The 20,684-nt window shown below is 39.6% G+C and overlaps 1 long non-coding RNA gene across 1 annotated transcript in view; it reads left to right on the forward strand.

Moving 5' to 3' along the window:
* The first annotated feature begins 576 nt into the window (after window positions 1-576).
* The window catches only part of LOC111819608 (uncharacterized), a 52,652-nt gene continuing 32,544 nt past the window's right edge, over window positions 577-20,684 (forward strand). Inside the window, exons 1-2 of the long non-coding RNA XR_002823186.1 lie at window positions 577-1,256; window positions 10,796-10,877. This is a non-coding gene — a long non-coding RNA (uncharacterized LOC111819608). The remainder of the gene's footprint in view (window positions 1,257-10,795; window positions 10,878-20,684) is intronic.

The raw sequence follows: 20,684 nt of genomic DNA on the forward strand, positions 1-20,684 counted from the left end.
TCTTTCTTTTTTTAATGTAGATTCAAGTTACAGACCTATATCCTTTTCCTTCTGCTTGAAAAGCTTTTTAAAACATTTTTTGCAGAGCAGTTCTGCTGGCAATGATTTTCATGATTTTGCTTGTCTGAGAAAAGTCTTCATCTCTCTTTCACTTTTAAAAGATAATTTTGCTATATATAGAATTCTAGGTTGGTACCCCACCCCCCCAATTATTTTCATATTTCACTCCACTCTCTTCTTGCTTACATGGTTTCTGGCAAGAAGTACACTGTATTTCTTATCCTTGTTCCTCTGTAGGTAACAGGCTTCCTCCTCTGCCTTTGGTTTCTCTTAAGATTTTGTCTTAGTCTTTGGTTTTCTGCAGTTTGAATATGATATGCATAAGTATAGCTTTTTGGGGGGGCTGTTCACCTGTTGGTGTTCTCTGAAATTTCTGGATCTGGGGTTTGTTTTCTGTTATTAATTTTGGAATGTTCTCAGCCACTATTTCAAATATTTTTTTCTGCTCCATTCTTCTCTTTTCTCCTTCTGGTACTTCAATTACAAACACTTACATTTTTTCGTATCATCCCACAGTTCTTAGACATTTTGATCTATTATTATATGGTTCTTTTTTCTCTTTGATTTCTGTTTGGGAAGTTTCTATTGACATATCTTCAAATTCACTGATTCTTTCCTTATCTGTGTTCAGTCTACTGAGCCCACCATATGCATTTTTCATTTCTGTTAGTGGTTTTGATTTGTAGTATTTACTTTTTATTCTTAGGGTTTCTGTCTTACTGCTTACATTACCCATCTGTTCTTGCATGCTGTCTACTTGTTCCATTAGGGCCCTTAATGTATTAATCATAGTTATTTTAAATTCTCTGTCTGATAATTACAAAATCTGTGTCATAGCTGAGTCTCCATATGATTATTGCTTTGTCTTTTGTCTCCATTAATCACAGCTATTTTAAATTCCCTTTCTGATAATTTCAAAATCTGTGTCATATCTGAATCTCCATCTGATTATTGCCTTGTCTCTTCAGACTGTATTTCCTCATGTCTTTGGCATGTTTTGTAATTTTCTCTTGAGAAATAGACATCTTGCATCAGGTAATAGGAAATGAAGTAAATATGCCTTTAGTATGAGGATTTATATCATTCTGGCTAGGAGTTGGGCTATGTCTAATGTTTGCTGTAGATACAAGTGCAAGAGACTTAAGATTCCTCTAATGACCTTGTTTTTGTCTCCCTTTCGTCTTGACTGTGCTGTCGTAAGTACCCCTTCATAGACTGAGTCTGTGTCTAGCAGCTCTTTCAGCTGTAATCTACTTTTATTGTACTGGAGTCCTGTTTGTGTGGTGGTAAAGTGTGGAGGAGGAAGAGTGATCTATAAACTTCTGATTCAATCTTAGCCTTTTAATAGAGCTATGTGTCTTGGCTGTGACCTTGGCAAATGTGTCTGCAGTGGTATATATTCACTCCCCCCTCCTGCCCCCATCCTCACTCCCTTCCATGGTTCCCTGGCTGCAGATTCTCAATCTATTTTCTTGAATCCCTGGCCCCTGTTGATATGTTTTTCACCTACATAGGTGAAAAAAGAAGGCTGTAGGGGGCTGGAGTGGGATCAATTCCCTTTTTCCAGCTGGATAGGGTTTTAGCAAACAAAGTCTTTTCTCCTGGAGAGTAGGCCTTTGCTATGGAGAAGGCTCTGGGTATATTTCACAATAATTATTTCTTCCTTCTGTTCTGCCAGAGCTATGAGGGTATTATTATCATTATTTTCATCTTCACTGTAGAGACTGGTGATGTTCCTGGAGGTCAAACCCATGAAAATTTGGGGACCCACCCTTAAGATTACAGCCACCAATAGTTTCTCACTTTCAAGTCCACTTGAGCCTCAAATAATTTGTTAAAATAACCAGTTTATGGCTCCAGCAAATTCTGTTTTAGGTAAGCAGGTCTCAGCTGCGACTCTCTGGATGTAAATATTTCTCCAGATTTTGGGATGGTGGTTTGCCCTGAGACTTCAATTATCTGATAGGTCAAAGAAAAGTCATTGGTTTTCAGTTAGTCAAGATTTTTCTTATAGTAAGGATGGAGGTGACTATTTCTAAGCTCCTTACATATCAGTCCTATGACTGGAAATCACTGCTTTATTTTTTTACTATGTATTTACCTCTCTATGACATACCAAGTATTTATTCAGTTAAATACTGTCTGCCAGCTTGAGTAGCATGTAAGCTACATGTCCACATGGATTTGTTTTTGTTTTATTTTGTTCACTGATGGCTCCCCAGCAACTATTTCAGTGTCTGCCACCTTGTAGGTACTCATTACTTATTTGTTGATTTAATTTTAATATGAGCTTAATAGGAGAAAATTAAAATTTGAAGCTGAAAGTTTAAATGGAATATGAATATTGAAAAAGAAAATCATGCCACTTTTCTGCTGAAACCTCTCCAGTGGCTTTTATATTCAGCTAGATCCCAATAGGAAACAGATTTTATGATCTGATTAGGATAACGTGAAAAAGGTTTAATAAAAGGGGTCTTTATAAAGATGTTGGCAGGATGTAGGGAAACCACAATGGACAGTGCAATACTCTAGACTACAACAGCTTGTAATCCCTAAAGGAAAGTACATTTACTGGACTTGGAGGAAAGAGTGTATGAAGAGGACCATTTTGACAGGAACAGTGAACTTTAATAAAGAGATGCAAACAAAGTGAGGCAATACTGATGGAGGGAGCCTGAACTCTCTTATCCCTTCCCCCATCTCCTGGTGGCTTTCCTCATTGCCTCAATCCACCCAAAAGTTAAGGGACAGGAGATCTGCTGATGCACTCTGTAGAGATCAGCCTCTGAGTCAGAGATTGATATAGAGGGAGGAGAGTGGCTTTAGAGGGGCTACAACTCCTCAATCACTGAGAATAAAAGCCAAAGTCTCTCCCATATCCTACAAGGAACTATACAATCTGCAGCCTCTTCTCTGATCTTATCTCTTACTACTCCTCTCTTGCTCACTGCTCCAGCTGCACTGGCCTCCTTGCTCTTCCTCAGACATGCCAGGCATGCTTCTGCCCTAGGCCTGTGCACGTGGCAGTCAATCTTCCTACAACACACTCTTCCCCTAATACCTGCCTGCTAACTCCAAGTGCATCATCTCTGCAATGCTGACTCTAACTATCCTATTTAAAATGGCAGCCCACACCCACCTCTCCCATCACACTCCTTAATTCCCTATAGTTTCTTTTTCTTCTTAGCATGTATTATCTTCTAAAATTTTACATAATAAACTCGTTAATTCTGTTTATTGCTTATTGTCTGTCTCTATATCCCACCCTCATCCCAGAATGTAAACTCCACGATGATGTTTTCCAAACACTTAGACCAGAGTGTGGCACAAGGTTGTTGCTCAGCTCTAAGTGGAAAGAAGGAATGAATGGAAAAAAAAATAGGAGAATAAATAACGATGAGAAAATGCTCCCTATTGAAGTTCAAATGTATAGAAGTTTAAAAAACACATGCAAATATGTGTTTAGTGAGACAAGTTAAAAAATAGAAAGCTAATACACTGTGGTAGGCTGATTAATGGCTCCCAAAGATATCCATCAGCCTACCACAGTGTGTTATCTTTCTTTCTATTTTTTTTATCCCAAAGATATCCACCCCCACATGTCTGTCAGTTTGTCCTACTGTGGGGGCTTGTGTGTTGCTGTGATCCTGGAAGCTATGCCACCGGTATTCAGATACCAGCAGGGTCATCCATGGTGGACAGGTTTCAGCTGAGCTTCCAGACTAAGACAGACTAGGAAGAAGGACCCAGCAGTCTACTTCTGAAAAGAATTAGCCAGTGAAAACCTTATAATAGCAGAGGAACACTGTCTGATATAGCGCTGGAAGATGAGCCTCCAGGTTGGAAGGCACTCAAAAGACAACTAGGGAAGAGCTGCCTCCTCAAAGTAGGGTCAACCTTAATGATGTAGATGGAGTCAAGCTTTCGGGACCTTCATTTGCTGGTGTGGCACGACTCAAAATGAGAATAAACAGCTGAAAGCATCCATTAATAATTGGAATGTGGAAGCTACAAAGTATGAATCTAGGAAAATTGGAAATTGTCAAAAATGAAATGGAACACACAAACATCAATATCCCAGGCATTAGTGAGCTGAAATGGGCTGGTATTGGCCATTTTGAATCAGACAACCATATGGTCTACTATGCGAGGAATGACAGCTTGAAGAGGAATGGTGTTTCATTGATCGTCAAAAAGAACACTTCAAGATCTATCCTAAAGTACAAAGCTGTCAGTGATGGGATAATATCTATACGCCTACAAGGAAGACCAGTTAATAAGACTATTATTCAAATTTATGCACCAACCACTAAGGCCAAAGATGAAAAGATGGAAGATTTTTACCAACTTTTTCAGTCTGAAATTGATCGAACATGCAGTCAGGATACATTGATAATTACTGGTGATTGGAATGCAAAAGTTGGAAACAAAGAAGGATCGGTAATTGGAAAATATGGCCTCAGTGATAGAAACGATGCCAGAGATCGCATGATAGAATTTTGCAAGACCATGACTTCTTCATTGCAAATACCTTTTTTCACCAACATAAATGGTGACTATACACATGGACTTTGTCAGATGGAATACACAGGAATCAAATCAACTACATCTGTGGAAAGAAACAATGGAAAAGCTCAATGTCATCAGTCAGAACAAGGCCAGGGGCTGACTGTGGAACAGACCATCCACTGCTCATATGCAAGTTCAAGTTGAAACTGAAGAAAATTAGAACAAATCCATGAGAGCCAAAGTATGACCTTGAGTATATCCCACCTGAATTTAGAGACCATCTCAAGAATAGATTTGACGTGTTGAACACTAATGACTGAAGACCAGATAAGTTGTGGAATGACATCAAGGACATCATACGTGAAGAAAGCAAGAGGTCATTAAAAAGATAGGAAAGAAAGAAAAGACCAAAATAGATGTCCAAAGAGACTCTGAAACTTGCTCTTGAATGTGGAGTAGCTAAAGCAAAAGGAAGAAATGATGAGGTAAAAGAACTGAACAGAAGATTTCAAAGGGTAGCTTGAGAAGACAAAGTAAAGTATTATAATGACTTGTGCAAAGAGCTGGAGATAGAAAACTAAAAGGGAAGAACACGCTCAGCATTCCTCAAGCTGAAAGAACTGAAGAAAAAATTAAAGCCTCGAGTTGCAATAGTGAAGGATTCTTTGGGGAAAATATTCAACGATGGAGGCAGCATCAAAAGAAGATGGAAGGAATACACAGAGTCATTATACCAAAAAGAATTGATGGACATTCAACCATTTCAAGAGGTAGCATATGATCAGGAACCGATGGTACTTGTCATGGATTGAATTGTGTTCCCCAAAAATGTCTGCTGGCTTGACTGGGTCATGATTCCCAGTATTGTATGATTGTGTAATCTGATGTGATTTCCTTATGTGTTGTAAACTCTATCACTATGATGAGGTTATACTGATGAGGTCTACAAGATTGGATAATGTCTTAATCCAATCTGTTTTGAGATATAAAAGAGAAGCAAATAGAGACACATGGAAACCTCATACCACCAAGAAAACAGTGCCGGGAGCAGAGCGTGTCCTTTGGACCTGAGGTTCCTGCGCAGAGAAACTCCCAGACCAATGGAAAATGGTGACACAGACCTTCCCCCAGAGCCAATGGAGAAAGCGTTCCCCTGGAGCTGACACCCGGAATTTGGACTTGTAGCCTACTGGACTGTGAGAGAATAAACTTCTCTTTGTTAAATTCATGCACTTGTGATATTTCTGTTAAAGCAGCACCAGATGACTAACACACTACTGAAGGAAGAACTCCAAGCTGCACTGAAGGCATTGGCGAAAAACAAGGAATTGATGGAATATCAATTGAGATGTTTCAGCAAACAGATGCAGCACTGGAAGTGCTCACTTGTCTATGCCAAGAAATTTGAAAAACAGCTACCTGGCCAACCGACTGGAAGAGATTCATATTTATGCCTATTCCCAAGAAAGGCGATCCAACCGAATGTGGAAATTATCAAACAATATCGTTAATATCACACACAAGTAAAATTTTGCTGAAGATCATTCAAAAGCAGCTGTAGCAGTATGTCAACAGGGAACTGCCAGAAATTCAAGCCGGATTCAGAAGAGGACGTGGAACTAGGGATATCATTGCTGATGTTAGATGGATCCTGGCTGAAAGCAGAGAATACCAGAAAGTTGTTTACCTGTGTTTTATTGACTATGCAAAGGCATTCAAGTGTGTGGATCATAACTAATTATGGATAATATTGTGAAGAATGGGAATTTCAGAACACTTGATTGTGCTCATGAGGAACCTGTACGCAGATCAAGAGGCAGTTGTTCGGACAGAACAAGGGGATACTGGATGGTTTAAAGTCAGGAAAGGTGTGCATCAGAGTTGCATCCTTTCACCATACCTATTCAATCTGTATTCTGAGGAAATAATCCGAGAAGCTTGACTATATGAAGAAGAAAGGGTCATCAGGATTGGAGGAAGACTCATTAACAACCTGTGATATGCTGATGACACAACCTTGCTTGCTGAAAGTGAAGAGGATTTGAAGCACTTACTGATGAAGATCACAGACCACAGCCTTCAGTATGGATTACACCTCAACATAAAGAAAACAAAAATCCTCACAACTGGACCAATAAGCAACATCATGATAAAGGGAGAAAATATTGAAGTTGTCAAGGATTTCGTTTTACTTGGATCCACAATCGACACTCATGGAAGCAGCAGTCAGGAAATCCAAAGTCTCATTTCATTGGGCAAATCTGCTGCAAAAGACCTCTTTAGAGTGTTGAAAAGCAGAGATATCACCTTGAAGACTATGGTGCGCCTGATCCAAGCCATGGTATTTTCAATCACATCATATGCATGTGAAAGCTGGACAACAAATAAGGAAGGCCGAAGAAGAATTGACGCCTTTGAATGGTGATGTTGGTGAAGAATATTGACTATACCATGGACTACCAAAAGAACGAACAAATCTGTCTTGCAGGAAGTACAATCAGAATGCTCCTTAGAAGGAAGGATGGTGAGACTACGTCTAACATACTTTGGACATGTTGTCAGGAGGGGTCAGTCCCTGGAAAAGGACATCATGCTTGGTAAAGTACGTGGTCAGTGGAAAAGAGGAAGACTCTTAAGGAGATAGATTGACACAGTGGCTACAACAATGGGCTCAAGCATAACAACGATAGTGAGCATGGCGCAGGACGGAGCACTGTTTCATTCTGTGATGCATAGGGTCGCTATGAGTCGGAACCAACTTAATGGCACCTAACAACAACAACAACAAAGATATCCAGGTCCTGATTGCTGAAATCTGTGACTGTTATGTTATATCACAAAGGAGACTTTGCAGATGTGACCAAGTTAAGGATCTTGAGATATGAAATTATCCTTCATTGTCTGAGTGGGGCTTAAATGTAATCACAAGTGTCTTTACAAGAGGAAGCCAGTTAAAGCATCTAAAGCTAGATGCTATGTTCCAGCTTTAAAGATGGAGCAAGGGGCCAGAAGCAAAGAAATGCAAAGAATGCAGCTCTAGAAGGTGTAAAAGGTGAGAAAATGGATTTTCCCCTAAAACATTTAGAAGGAGCATGACCTAGCTGACAGCTTGGTTTTGGCCCACTGAAACCATTTCAGATTTCTGGACTGAAAAACTGTTATTTATCACAGCACCATAAAAAAGGAATGGCATACTAAAGTGCTTAGCAGAGTTCTGAGCTGGCTCTGGCTTCCTATGGAATGGGAGACTCCCTCCTGTATGGAATCCTTCACTGGGGTGGAAACACAAGTGAATGGAGAGCCTAGGGCGGAATCTTCCTAGATGCTTCTTCTCAGTCTTTGCCTCCTTGCTGTCTAACAGCTTGAGCTTCTTGCCAGAGCATCTATTTCAAGTGGAGTTTATCTGGCAAGTAATTAGAGATTATTAGACAAAAAGGAGTGATTCATGCTTCTTTGACAGTGTAGCTTCAAAGTCTCCAAGGTTGAGCCTCTTGGCACAGTCACACAGAACGAAATAGTCAGCAAAAATTTAAAATAAATGAAAGTTGTTGTAGGTAAATTGGCCAAGAAAAAATCCTAAATATGAGCAAAGTAGTAAAGGATACTTTTAAAAGTTGCCAAAAATGTCAAAGAGATTGAGAACATGCTAGCATATATAGAATACTATTAATTTGTTTAATTCCTTTTAGCAGTAAAAAATTAAAACAGCTATGTCCTCAAATTGGCAGAAGATAATTTTGAAATATTTAGATTGTCAAAGTAGAACAAGAAAACTAAAGGGATAGAAGAAAAATATCTCAGAAGGAGTTAAACTGACTAGGATAGTAAACAATAAATTTTGATGCCATTATTGTTGTTGTCAGGTGCGATGGAGTCAGTTCTGACTCACAGTGACCATATGAGCAACACAACGAAACACTTCCTGGTCCTGTGCCATCCTCACAATCACTGCCATGTTTTGAGCCCATTGTTGCAGCCACTGTGTCAATCCATCTTGTTGAGTGTCTTCCTCTTTTTCACTCACCCTCTACCTTACCAAGCATGATGTCTTTCTCCAGGGACTGGTTCCTCCTGATAATATGTCTGAAGTATGTGAGACAAAGTCTCACCATCCTCCCTTCCAAGGAGCACTCAAGATAGGCTTGTTTGTTCTTCTGGCAGTCCATGGTATATTCAATTTTCTTCACCAACACCATAATTCAAAGGCATCAATTCTTCTTCCATCTTCCTTATTCATAGTCCAGCTTTCGCATGCATATGAGGCGATTGAAAATATCATAGCTTGGGTCAGGCACACCTTAGTCTTCAAAATGACATTTATGCTATTAGAAAGATTAGTAAGAAAATATACTCATATATTCCAATGTGTGGCATGAAATATTTCTAATATTTAAAAGACTCTTAACCTTTTTAATACATGTCATTTGTTCTACTATGTTTAACCTAAGAAAGGACCCTATTTTACTCCAGTAAGTGACTAAAAAGGCTTCATCAAAATGTACTCTGATAGACCACCTAATTTCCTTCTGAAATGTCTACTTTAGCTATTGCAGGTCGGCTGCAGTGATTTGCCATACACATACCACCACACACCAACATTTCCACTCAATAAATATTAATTGAATATCTATTATGTGATAAGCACTACTCAAGTGACTGTCCCCAAAGAGCTCCATGAATTTGAGGTTTTGTGGACAGTAACTTTATTTGATATATCATCATCACTTTTGATTACCTTCAAGCAAATGGGTCAGATTGAAAGGATGATACTGTTGAAAGGATGCATCTTAATTGGCTACTGAAAAGTTTTGCCAACATGATTCTGTAGGTTACTAGTCTATGGACATATCTCTTTGTGTTCAGCATTAAGAGTCATTTTTCATTCTCAAAAGTTTTCTATTTTGTGTTGATTGAAAAACTTAAGGGTGACTTCATCATTACATGAACATAATGAGGCCCCACTGTCCCCTCTATATTCTGGCTTTTGTATGATGCATATTCCTTATCTTTCAAGCCCACCGTTCATGTTCTGGAAAATGACCTACTGCAAAGAATCACTCTTCCCTGTATGACTTAGATAAGACTCATGTATTCTTTATGGGTAAATACAAATTGAAAAAGAAAAAAAAATTTTTTCCCTGGTACAAAAAGCAAAGGAGACTTCTTCCTCCCTTTTCTTAGAGAGTTTACTTGAGAAAACGTATCATTATAAATCCTTTCTCTGCTCTTTTGAAATGTATATAAATCCTTTAAAAAAGTTAATCTTTTCACCAACCCAGAAATATTTCCTCAAGGACCTAGGAGCCATCTCTTTGAAATGTAATCATCAAGGAAGACAGCACCCCTCTCTCTCAACTTCTGTGGTGTAGGAACCTAACTGGCTGGTGCCTTGCTCCAAGTTGCAAAACTACCTCCTGTCATAAAGATATGAGAAGTTCATTTTTCTTTTGGAAAAAGTCAGTTAGCAAACACAGGTGGCTACCTCAATTATCAGGTAAATTTAAGATGAACAATGTGTGACAGGAACACTGGTGGCTCAGTGGTTAAAGAGTTCAAACCCACCAGCTGCTCCTCAGGTGAAAGATGTGCTACTCTGTCCTATAGGGTTGCTATGAGTCACAATTGAGTAGACAGCAATGGATTTTTTTTTTTTTTCAGCCTGACTAAACTTTAGACAAGCTTGTTCCTGTTTTATCTCTCGCTTCCTTTCTGCCAGCTCCTACAGCATGCAGGTGGTCTAATCTCAGCAAAAGAAAACTTTCTGAGCCAAATGGTCCTAATTTCAAACTCAGTAAATCATTCACCCATCCCAATGATCAACTCTGTAACATTCTCCAGGACTTTTTCATTAGCCCACCTCATCCCATACAAACCCTGCTATCCATTGTTTCAGTAGAGTCAAGTTCAGACTTGGTTTAGGTCTCTCTCCCCTACTGCAAATAGCATTTGAATAAAGTCATCCATGCCTGTTGAACATCATCTGGTGCAATTTTCTTTGACCCAGGTGGCGACTCTACTCATGTCGCTGAAGCCCAGGCATCAGGACTAGTCTCCAGTTCTTTGGTGTCTGACCTCCCTGTGTCTGACTGCGTAATTTCCTCAGTCTTCACCTGCTACCTGGAGCCAGGGCCACCCAAAGACTCCTGCTTAGAGCTGTCCTCTGTCTGCTAAGAATCCGTTCTTGATTGTTCACACTGACTCTGCTGTTCTTGACTTTTCTCTATAGACCTTGGCGAGAACCTTCACTCATTAATACTACATCAAGCCAATTGCCAAGCCCTAAGATATCAGCTGCTATTTCTACATCCGTAAGTAAAAGACAGAGGCAATCTTGAAAAATATGTTTTTTTAAATTTGACATATTATTTTACGAAAAAATGCAGGCTTGTTTCAAACATAAAGTAAAATGTGTACATCCCATCTTCTCCCTGCTCTGGTATCACCCATTGAAGAAACTACAGTTAGCAGTCTACCGGAAGTGGTTTTCAACCCTGACTGAGTCTTAGATCACCTATCAAACAAACAAAAAAAAAAACTCATTGCTGTAGATTCGATTCCAACTCATGGTGACCCTGTGTGTTACAGGGTGGGGGGTGCACAGATGAAAGGGTGGAAGTAGCGGGGAGGAAGGGTGGCAGGAAAAGGGGCTGATTTGTAGTATTTAGTGATTCCCATGGCATAAATACTCCCACATGACTGATTTCAAGCTATCAAGGTGAAATTGTAGGTTAACCATGTGATAAAATTCCTGAAAGTCTTAGAGTCAGTTCTTGTGAGCCAGTATGAGCTGGCTCCGCAGAGCACTTCCTCCACCTCCATCCCATCCCACCGTAATTGAATCAGACTCTTCAGAGGTCAGTCCCAAGTAAATTTGTCTCACACAGATCCCTTGTAAAGCACTGCTTGGCCCTTGGCTTTGTAACCTGTCTCTACCCCTTAACAGCTGTGTAACCTTGGGAAACTTTCTGCGTCTCAATTTTCTCCATTTGTAATATGGGCGTATTAATCGTACATACCTAACTGAAAACCCTATGGCTCGCAGTTCTACTTGACAGTAAGAGATTTTTTATAGGGTAATTATGATGGTTAAATGACTATGGAAGGCCCTTAGATTAAATGAATATAACAAGGCCCTCAGCAAGTTATCTATCATTATTCTCTCTTAGCTCAGTTTCTTCCTCTGCACTGGACCTCTTCAGGAAGACCTATCCAAATTTGAATGACAACTGTTGTGTATATTGGGTTATCCAAAACACTCAGGGGTTCTGTGTTGGAAATAATCTAAGATGTGCCTAGATGAAAAATTTATACTGAGGATAAATAAGAATTTTAATTAAAACAATAACTAAAATTCATAGAACGTTGTATTTCATTGCTTGCCCCCAGCTAGGGTGAAGTGGATCAGGGAACATTTGATCAGCTAGAAACATTTCTGTGGACTTACACCAAATATTGTAAATGTAGGTTAAAAATGCATGTTGCTTTGGCAGTGTTCATCAGTCACAAAAAGGCATGCTCCTTGAAAGAAACTTTCTTCCACAGAGTAGGTACAGGCTTGGGCTTTGATGAATACTGAAGGCATGAATCAGTCCCTTGAAATGAATTTCTGAAGAAGAGCTTAAGGGTTCACATTCACTGCTCATATCATTAAAATCTTGCTCTCTTAAGGAAACCTCATTCACTTTAAATCATAAAAATTAAGAGCCCAAAGGCACCGTAGAGAACATTCCTTATTCACCTAAAAGGGAAGAACTTGTTGCTGACTAGATCTGAGCTTTAAGCAAGTTCTAAAGAAGCCCCTGACATTTTCTCAAATGTTCTTAGGCTTAGCTTTTCCATTCCTCAAATGAGCCTCCTGAATGGATTTTTAAAATTTGCTGAAGGTTCCTGTTAACTACACTTTGCCAGGCCACTTTGAGCAAGGGGAGATTTACTAAACAAGAAAATAAAGGAAAATAATAGAAGGTTATTTCTAAATAATGTCATTGGTTCAGCTTGGAAATATATTCTTTTGCAGCAACACAGATTTTACAATTATATGTAGGATTCAACTCCAAAGCAAGTTGTGGTCCGTGTTAAGTGATAATGAAAGGTCCATCTTGTATAGATGACCCACATTTCCCACAGCACTTTTTGTACTGAAACTGTCTACAGTGGAAGAAGCAGGATACCAGTAGGAGGATACAGTTACTATGTAGGCTGCCCAGCAGAGCAGCAATTACATTCCCAGCCTTGAACATGTTCCTCTGTGGTTCAGAAATCAGGAATTTCATTTTTAAAAACCAAACCTGTTGCCATCGAGTTGATTCTGACTCAGAGCAACCCTATAGGTCAGAGTAGCACAGGGTTTCTAAGGAGTGGCTGGGGGATTTGAACTGCCGACCTCTTGGTTAGCAGCTGTAGCTCTTAACTACTGTGTCACCAGAGTTCTATCTTTTAAAAAAGTGCCGTTAAATTCCATATATGATGTTAAATATCAGGGATTGGGTGGTGGAGGACGAGAACCAGCATTTTTTAAAGTTCTTATTTCACACAGGACACTACAGGTGGTGTCCATACGTTCTCGCACAAAGCCTCATGACAACTGTGGGGGTAAGGTTTTGTAATTTGTTAAATGGTTTCACACAACTCAATCTGACTCCAAAACTGCTGGTCGGTATTAATAGACCATGCTGCCTATGAAAATGCAAGATAAATGAGGCATTGCTCTAAGGCCACTGCCTGCTTAGATGTCTGCTTTGCACGTTCTTCTATAAGCTTCACTGAGAGTAGAAATACTGTCTTGTTTATCTTTTCGTCTATCACCAAGCATTGTCCCCTGGCACGTAGAGAAATGCTCTAGGTCATGAATAACTAGAAAGATTCCAACATTAACATGTGGCTATATAATTATAAGCCCTGTCAGATTTTCAGTGATTAAATTTTCAAATGTCTTATCAATAGGGCATTATGCAGGATTTAACATATAGCCTCATGTCAGCCCATAAACCAAAAAACCGAGCATGTTGCCGCTGTGTCAATTCCAACTCATAGCAACCGTATAGGATAGAGTAGAACTGCCCCATAGGGTTTCCAAGGAGCAGCTGGTAGATTTGAACTGCTGACCTTTAAGTTAGCAGCTGAACTCTTAACCACTTCACCACCAGAGCTCCATGTCAGCACATAAACGAACAAACAAACAAAAACAAACACTGCTGTCAAGTCGATTCTGACTCATAGTGACCCTATAGGACAGAGTAGAACTGCCCCATAGGGTTTCCAAGGAGCGCCTGGTGGATTCAGACTGCCAACCTTTTGGTTGGCAGCCAAACTCTTAACCACTATGCCACCAAGGTTTCCGTGTCAGCACGTAGTAGGAGCTAAATAAACATCAGTTTTCTTCCCTTTTATGCAGTGCTGGAGCCTATACAAGGGTATGTGTGAGGAGGAGGCATGTTGAAGTAGGTGATATATTCCTGGATTCTCGAGTATACATGGAAGTTTATTATAATGGAAATAGTACAATTAGCATAAGTTTTAATGCCTTAAGAATAAATATGCTAATGAGGATTTGTCCTGTCATTCAAGCATCATTTATGCCATTGTCTCTATGACAAAACTCACTGAATCGCAAATAATTTACAATAAACTCTTGGAATAACACTAGTCCATAATTTTCTCTAAACTGTAGAGATCTCATAAAAAGCATTTTCAGGTTAAACGCACTGAAATTATTCAAGAATTTAAGGTTTTCTGAAGAACGTCCCCCCCCCGGAATAATTTTATTTTTTCATATTCTCTCTTTAATATTCATAAAGTAATATTTTCATGGCACAAGTTTACACAAGAAATATTATTATGTCCAATAATTACTAAAGAAGGTTTCAGTTGGGAAGTATATTTCAAGATAACAGACTGGAGGTTGTTTGAAAACACTATGTGTTGTATGAAAAGCAGGCCTGGAGAACTTGCCCTCAGGTAACACCTAATCTTAAATCCTTGCTTCAAAACTTGCAAGAAGATCCCTGCCCAAAGATGTTTATAGTTTCAAGAAAGGCATGAGGTAACCAGACTAGAGCCCAAAACATGTGGGAAAGAATGGGCTTTTTCCACAATATGAACCCAGGTGGTATGTTCCACAGGTTAGGCTGAAACAGGAAGTCTGCAGACAGCGGGGAGTCCCGCCTCAGCGTGTTAGCTGGGTGGATTTTAGACTCAGAGAGATGCTGGAAAATATGCTCAGAGACATCTCATTGATATACCTTTTAAGTGCAGGGATTTCCTCAAGATATTGTAAGGCTGAAAAGCCTTCTTTTTTGAAGTCCCCCCTTGGATATTGGGACTGATTATGCCCAGAGGGAACACAAGCCCTCACCTTGTTCTCCCCCCACAGTTCTCCCAGACAGACTTCTTGTCCAAGAATGTGGAATGTGGGTGGAAGTGGCTAAATGTGGCTCCTGGGTGATGAGAGAAAACTATAGTTTTCCTTTTGGGTGATCAAGGTGTGGGAAGAAGCTATTGGAGGCATTCAAAACTAAACAAAACTAGACTAAAAAAACTCCAAATCAAGAGGAAAGAAAGCAACAGGCTTGCTGACCTTGGAGAACCCCATGAAAACCTGCCTTGTCAGACTTTACTTTCCTATTTAAAATCTTGTTTCTGTCCTGCTTTGATAGGCTTCATCTCTTTTTATGATCTCTTTCATCTCAATGTTTTGGCAGGTTTCGTATCCCTGAGTTCTTGATCTCTTAAGTCTTATTTGTGCTGAGGTCGGTTATTATTATTTTTTTTGGAGTGGGCAGCAGGAGATGATTTGGGGTTTCCTAAAGTAGTAACTGATTCTAGGTTCAGACTCTAAAGTGAATCTCAGCAACCAGATGGACGTTTAGAGATGAGAGCAAGAAATTACAGTCTGTAAGAACTGGAGAAGCCCCATGGTGGGAAAGCTGGGGGAAGAAATGTCTTGGGACAGGCCCAGAAGTTGGGGACTATCAATTTGTCATGCTGTGATGGCATGTGTATTGGTATCATGCTGGAAGCTCTGCCACTGGTATTTTAAATACCAACAGGGTCACTCAAGGTGGACAGGCTTTAGTGATCTACAGACCTGGTGATCTACTTCTGAAAATTAGCCAATGACAATCGTATGGATCACGACAGAGTATTATCTGTTATAGTGCTGGAAGATGAGCCTCCTAAGCTGGAATTGCTATGCTCGAGTCCTTTGTTGCCACCACTCAAAATATACAGTGATATTCAATGATCATGAAAATGGTTCAGGACTGGGCAATGTTTTGTTCTGTTGTACATGGGGTTGCCATGAGTTAAAGTCAACTTGGCAACTAACAACAGCTATATATATATATATATATATATGTAAATGTATATATACATATAAACGTATATATATTAAAAAAGGGTAACAGTAGGTTGAACTTAAAAGAGAATCTAGACATCTTGAGTTGATCACTGAAGGAGGACATAGGAATAGGTCTGGGCATCAACGGCCAAAGATAGCCACAATCTTCTAAGGAGTTTTTTTTCTCTAAGTTATCTTCCCTCTTTAATTCTAATTTCTCACCTATATATAATTCAATACTCACTGCAACTTTAAAGTTTCCGTCATATGATAATAGATAATACCTCTTTTACAGAGCACTAATCACTTGTAGGAAAACCTAGTGGCATAGTGGTTAAGAGCTACGGCTGCTAACCAAAAGGTCGGCAGTTCGAATCTACCAGGTGCTTCTTGGAAACCCTATGGGACAGTTCTAGTCTGTCCTGTAGGGTCACTATGAGTCGGAATTGACTCGACAGCAATGGGTTTTGGTAATCGCTTGTAATATAGTAACTGGACTGTCTCCCTCCTGTGCTGTACTGTGTGCTCCTAGGGGTAAGGGAGCATGGGCCATTTGTCTATGATCTTTCAGTGCCTGCAACATACCGCGTACTAGACATTTGCTGAAATAAAATGTTTTCATTGATCTGAGGGTGTTGTTGTAGTTGAGCTAAACCTCTGAAAGGAAAACCAAGCCCTTGACTAAAGATAGGGAAGAAGAGGATGTGCTGTGATATCTCAAATCCCTTCTCAAAAATATAACATGATTTCACTTAACTTCCTTTACAAGCTTCATGCCTTCTCTCAGTCCATCACTAGATATTCTTCCTTTGCTTAAGATTTGATTGGAAATACAAGCAATGAAGATGGAAATATAGTTGGAAAAGGCTGACAAGGGCTATGAAGAAAAGAGTCTCTGGGTGGTACAAACAGTTATTGTGCTCACCTGCTAACTGAAAGGTTGGCAATTTGAGTCCACCCAGACATGCCTCAGAAGAAAGGCCTGGTGATCTACTTCTGAAAGATCAGCCACTGAAAATCTTACGGAGCACAGTTCTACTATGACATACATGGGGTCACCACAAGTCAGAATGGGCTCCAGGAAACTGGTTTACTGACTTATCAGACATGAATGCCAAGTGTTCAGAAACAGATGTCACCTGCAGTGGACAGAAAAGTATAGTTAATAAATTAAAATCCCAGGGTAAAAAGTTCTATAGGTGGCAGAGAAACAGAACTTCCAGGGGAAGTTGTATTAGGTTAAATGAGCTGATCTTAGTCTGGTTGGACAATATAAAGAGTTTCCTTTATTAATAAAAAACACTTGGGCACATTATTTAATGGCATTCAAATATTACACATTACTCAGTAATTATCTAATGATAGTGTTGATATCATTACAGGGATTTCTGGTTCTCTAATTATTGTGATAAGAGCATTGATTTTTCAATGTCCCAGTTTAAGAATATAATTTAAATACTTCCATCTCCCAGAAAAATGAAAATACTATTTAAAACTCCAAACCTAATATTGATAAAAGGATTTTTATTTGCATTTAAAAAAGCTCATTTCAGAGTTTCTTGTAATAGAAAGTTTTCTTTCATGCGTTTAAAGTAGCATTTTAATTATACAAATTTTTAGAAAGTTCTTAATTCATGCTTGCACAAAGTGAACAAATATTTGCTTGCTTCTTACTGACTTATATTACCCATTGCTGTCAAGTAGATTTTTGACTCATAGCCCCAAGGGTTTCCTACACTGTAATCTTTACAGAAGCCAACTGCGGCATCTTCCTCCCGAGTCACAGCTGGTGAGTTTGAACCACTGACCTTTCAGTTAGCAGCGAGTGCTTAACCACTGTGCCACCAGGGCTCCTGGACCTATATTACCAATTGCCGTGGAGTCAATTCCGACTCATAGGGACCCTATAGGACAGAGAAGAACTGACCTGTAGGGTTTCCGAGGAGCAGATGGTGGATTTAGTCTGCCAACCTTTGGGTTAGTAGCCGAGATCTTAACCACTGTGCCATCAGGCCTCTGGACCTATATTACCAAAACCAAACCAAACCCATTGCTGTCGAGGTGATTCCTACTCATAGCAACCCTATAGGACAGAGTAGAACTGCCATGTAGGGTTTCCAAGGAAGGCCTAATGGATTTGAACTGCCGACATTTTGGTTAGCAGCCATAGCACTTAACTACTATGCCACTAGGCTTTCCGGACCTATATTAGAAAGGTAGAATTATGGAGAGAAAAGATCACTTGCTAGCTATGAGATCTTGATAATCTTATTTTACTGTTCTAGTCTGGTCTAATCTGTAAAAGGATAGCACTGAGATAGATATTTCTTTTTCTTTTTTCTTTCTTTACTGTTGTAGTTTAAGTGAAAGTTTACATTTCAAGTTAGTCTCTTATACAAAAATTTATACATACATTATTATGTGACCCTAACTGCTCTCCCTATACTGTGACAGCACACTCCTCCTTTCCATCCCTGATTTTCCATGGCCGTTCAAGCAGCTCTTAACCCTCTCTGCCTTCTCATCTCACCTCCGGACAGAAGCTGCCCGTTTAGTCTCTTGTATCTACTTGAGCTAAGAAGCACGCTCTTCATGAGTATCATTTTATGTCCCACAGTCCAGTCCAATCTTTGTCTGAAGAGTTGGCCTTGGAAATGGTTTTAGTTCTGGCCTGATAGAGAATCTGGGGGCCATGCTTTCCGGGGTTCCTCCAGTCTCAGTCAGACCATTAGGTCTGGTCTTTTTACTAGAATTTGAGTTCTGCACCCCACCTTTCTCCTGCTCCATCAGGGACTCTCTGCTGTGTTCCCTGTCAGGGCGGTCTTTGGTGGTAGCCGGGCACCGTCTAGTTCTGGTCTCAGGCTGATGAAGTCTCTGGTTTATCTGGTGCTTTCTGTCACTTGGGCTAATACTTTCCTTGTGTCTTTGGTGTTCTTCATTCTCCTTTACTCTAGGTGGTTGGGACAAATTGATGCATCTTAGGTGGCTGCTTGCTAGCTTTTAAGACCCCAAAAGCCACTCACCAAAGTAGGATGCAGAACATTTTCTTCATAAACTTTGTTATGCCAGTTGACCTAGATTTCCCCTGAAAGCATGGTCCCCAGGCCCCTGCCCCTGCTACTCTGTCCCTCAAAGTGTTGGATTGTATTCAGAAAACTTCTTAGCTTTGGTTTAGTACAGTTGTGCTGACTTCCGCTGTAGTGTGTGCTGTCCTTCCCTTCACCTAAGATAATTCTTGTCTACTATCTAGTTAGTGAATAACCCTGAACCTCCCTCCCCACCTTCATCACCATCAAAGAATGTTTTCTTCTGTGTTTAAACCTTTTCTGGAGTTCTTATAATAATGGTCTTATACAATATCTGTCCTTCTGTGACTAAATTCACTCAGCGTAATGCCCTCTAGATTCCTCCATGTTATGTTTCATGGCTTCATCGTTGTTCTTTATTGTTGCATAGTATTCCATTGTGTGGATATACTATAATTGGTTTATCCATTAGTCCATTGAGGGGCACCTAGGTTGTTTCCATCTTTTTGCTATGGTGAACAGTGCTGCAATGAACATGAGTATGCATGTATCTATTCATTTGACGGCTCTTATTTCTCTAGGATATATTCCAAGGAGCAGGATTGCTGGATTGTATGGTACTTCTGTTTCTAGCTTTTTAAGGAAGTGCCAAATCAATTTCCAAAGTGGTTGTACTGTTTTACATTCCCACCACCAGTGTATAAGTGTTCCAGTCTCTCTACAACCTCTCCAGCATTTATTATTTTGTGTTTTTTGGATTACTGCTAACCTTGCTGGAGTGAGATGATGTCTCATTGTAGTTTTAATCTGCATTTCTCTAATGGCTAGTGATCGTGAGCATTTCTTCATGTGTCTGTTAGCCGCCTGAATATCTTGTTTGGTGAAGTGCCTTTTCATTTCCTTTGCCCATTTTTTAATTGGGTTATTTGTCTTTTTGTTGTTGAGGTTTTGCAGTACCTTGTAGATTTTAGAGATTAGACACTGATCGGATAAGTCGCAGCCAAAAATTTTTCCCAGTCTGTAGATTGTCTTTTTACTCTTTTGGTGAAGTCTTTTGATGAGCGTAAGTGTTTGATTTTTAGGAGCTCCCAGTTATCTAGTTTCTGTTCTAGTGTTTGTGCATTGTTACTTATGGTTTGTATTCTGTTTATACCATGTATTAGGGCTCCTAGCTTTGTCTCTATTTTTTCTTCAATGATCTGTATCATTTTCAATTTTATATTTAAGTCTTTGATCCATTTTGAGTTAGTTTTTGTGCATAGTTTGAGTTATGGTCTTGTTTCATTTCTTTGCAGATGGATATCCAGTTATGCCAGCACCATTTGTTAAAGAGACTGTCTTTTCACCAATTAATGGATTTTGGGCTTTTGTCAAATATCAGCTGCTCATAAGTGAATGAATTTATGTTTGGATTCTGAATTCTGTTCCACTGGTATACGTATCTGTTGTACCAGTACCAGGCTATTTTGACTACCATGGCAGTACAATAGTTTCTAAAATCAGGTAGTGTGAGGCCTCCCACTTTATTCTTCTTGAGTAATGCTTTACTTATCCAGGGCCTCTCCATATGAAGTTGGTGATTTGTTTCTCCATCTCGTTAAAAAATGCTGCTGGAATTTGGATTGGGATTGCATTGTATCTGTAGATTGCTTTGGGTAGAATTGATATTTTCACCAATGTTGAGTCTTCCTATCCATGAGCAAGGTATGTTTTTCCACTTATGCAGGTCTCTTTTGGTTTCTTACAGCAGT

The sequence above is a fragment of the Trichechus manatus genome, unplaced genomic scaffold, assembly GCF_000243295.1.
Source record: "Trichechus manatus latirostris isolate Lorelei unplaced genomic scaffold, TriManLat1.0 scaffold00013, whole genome shotgun sequence".
NCBI lineage: Eukaryota > Metazoa > Chordata > Mammalia > Sirenia > Trichechidae > Trichechus > Trichechus manatus.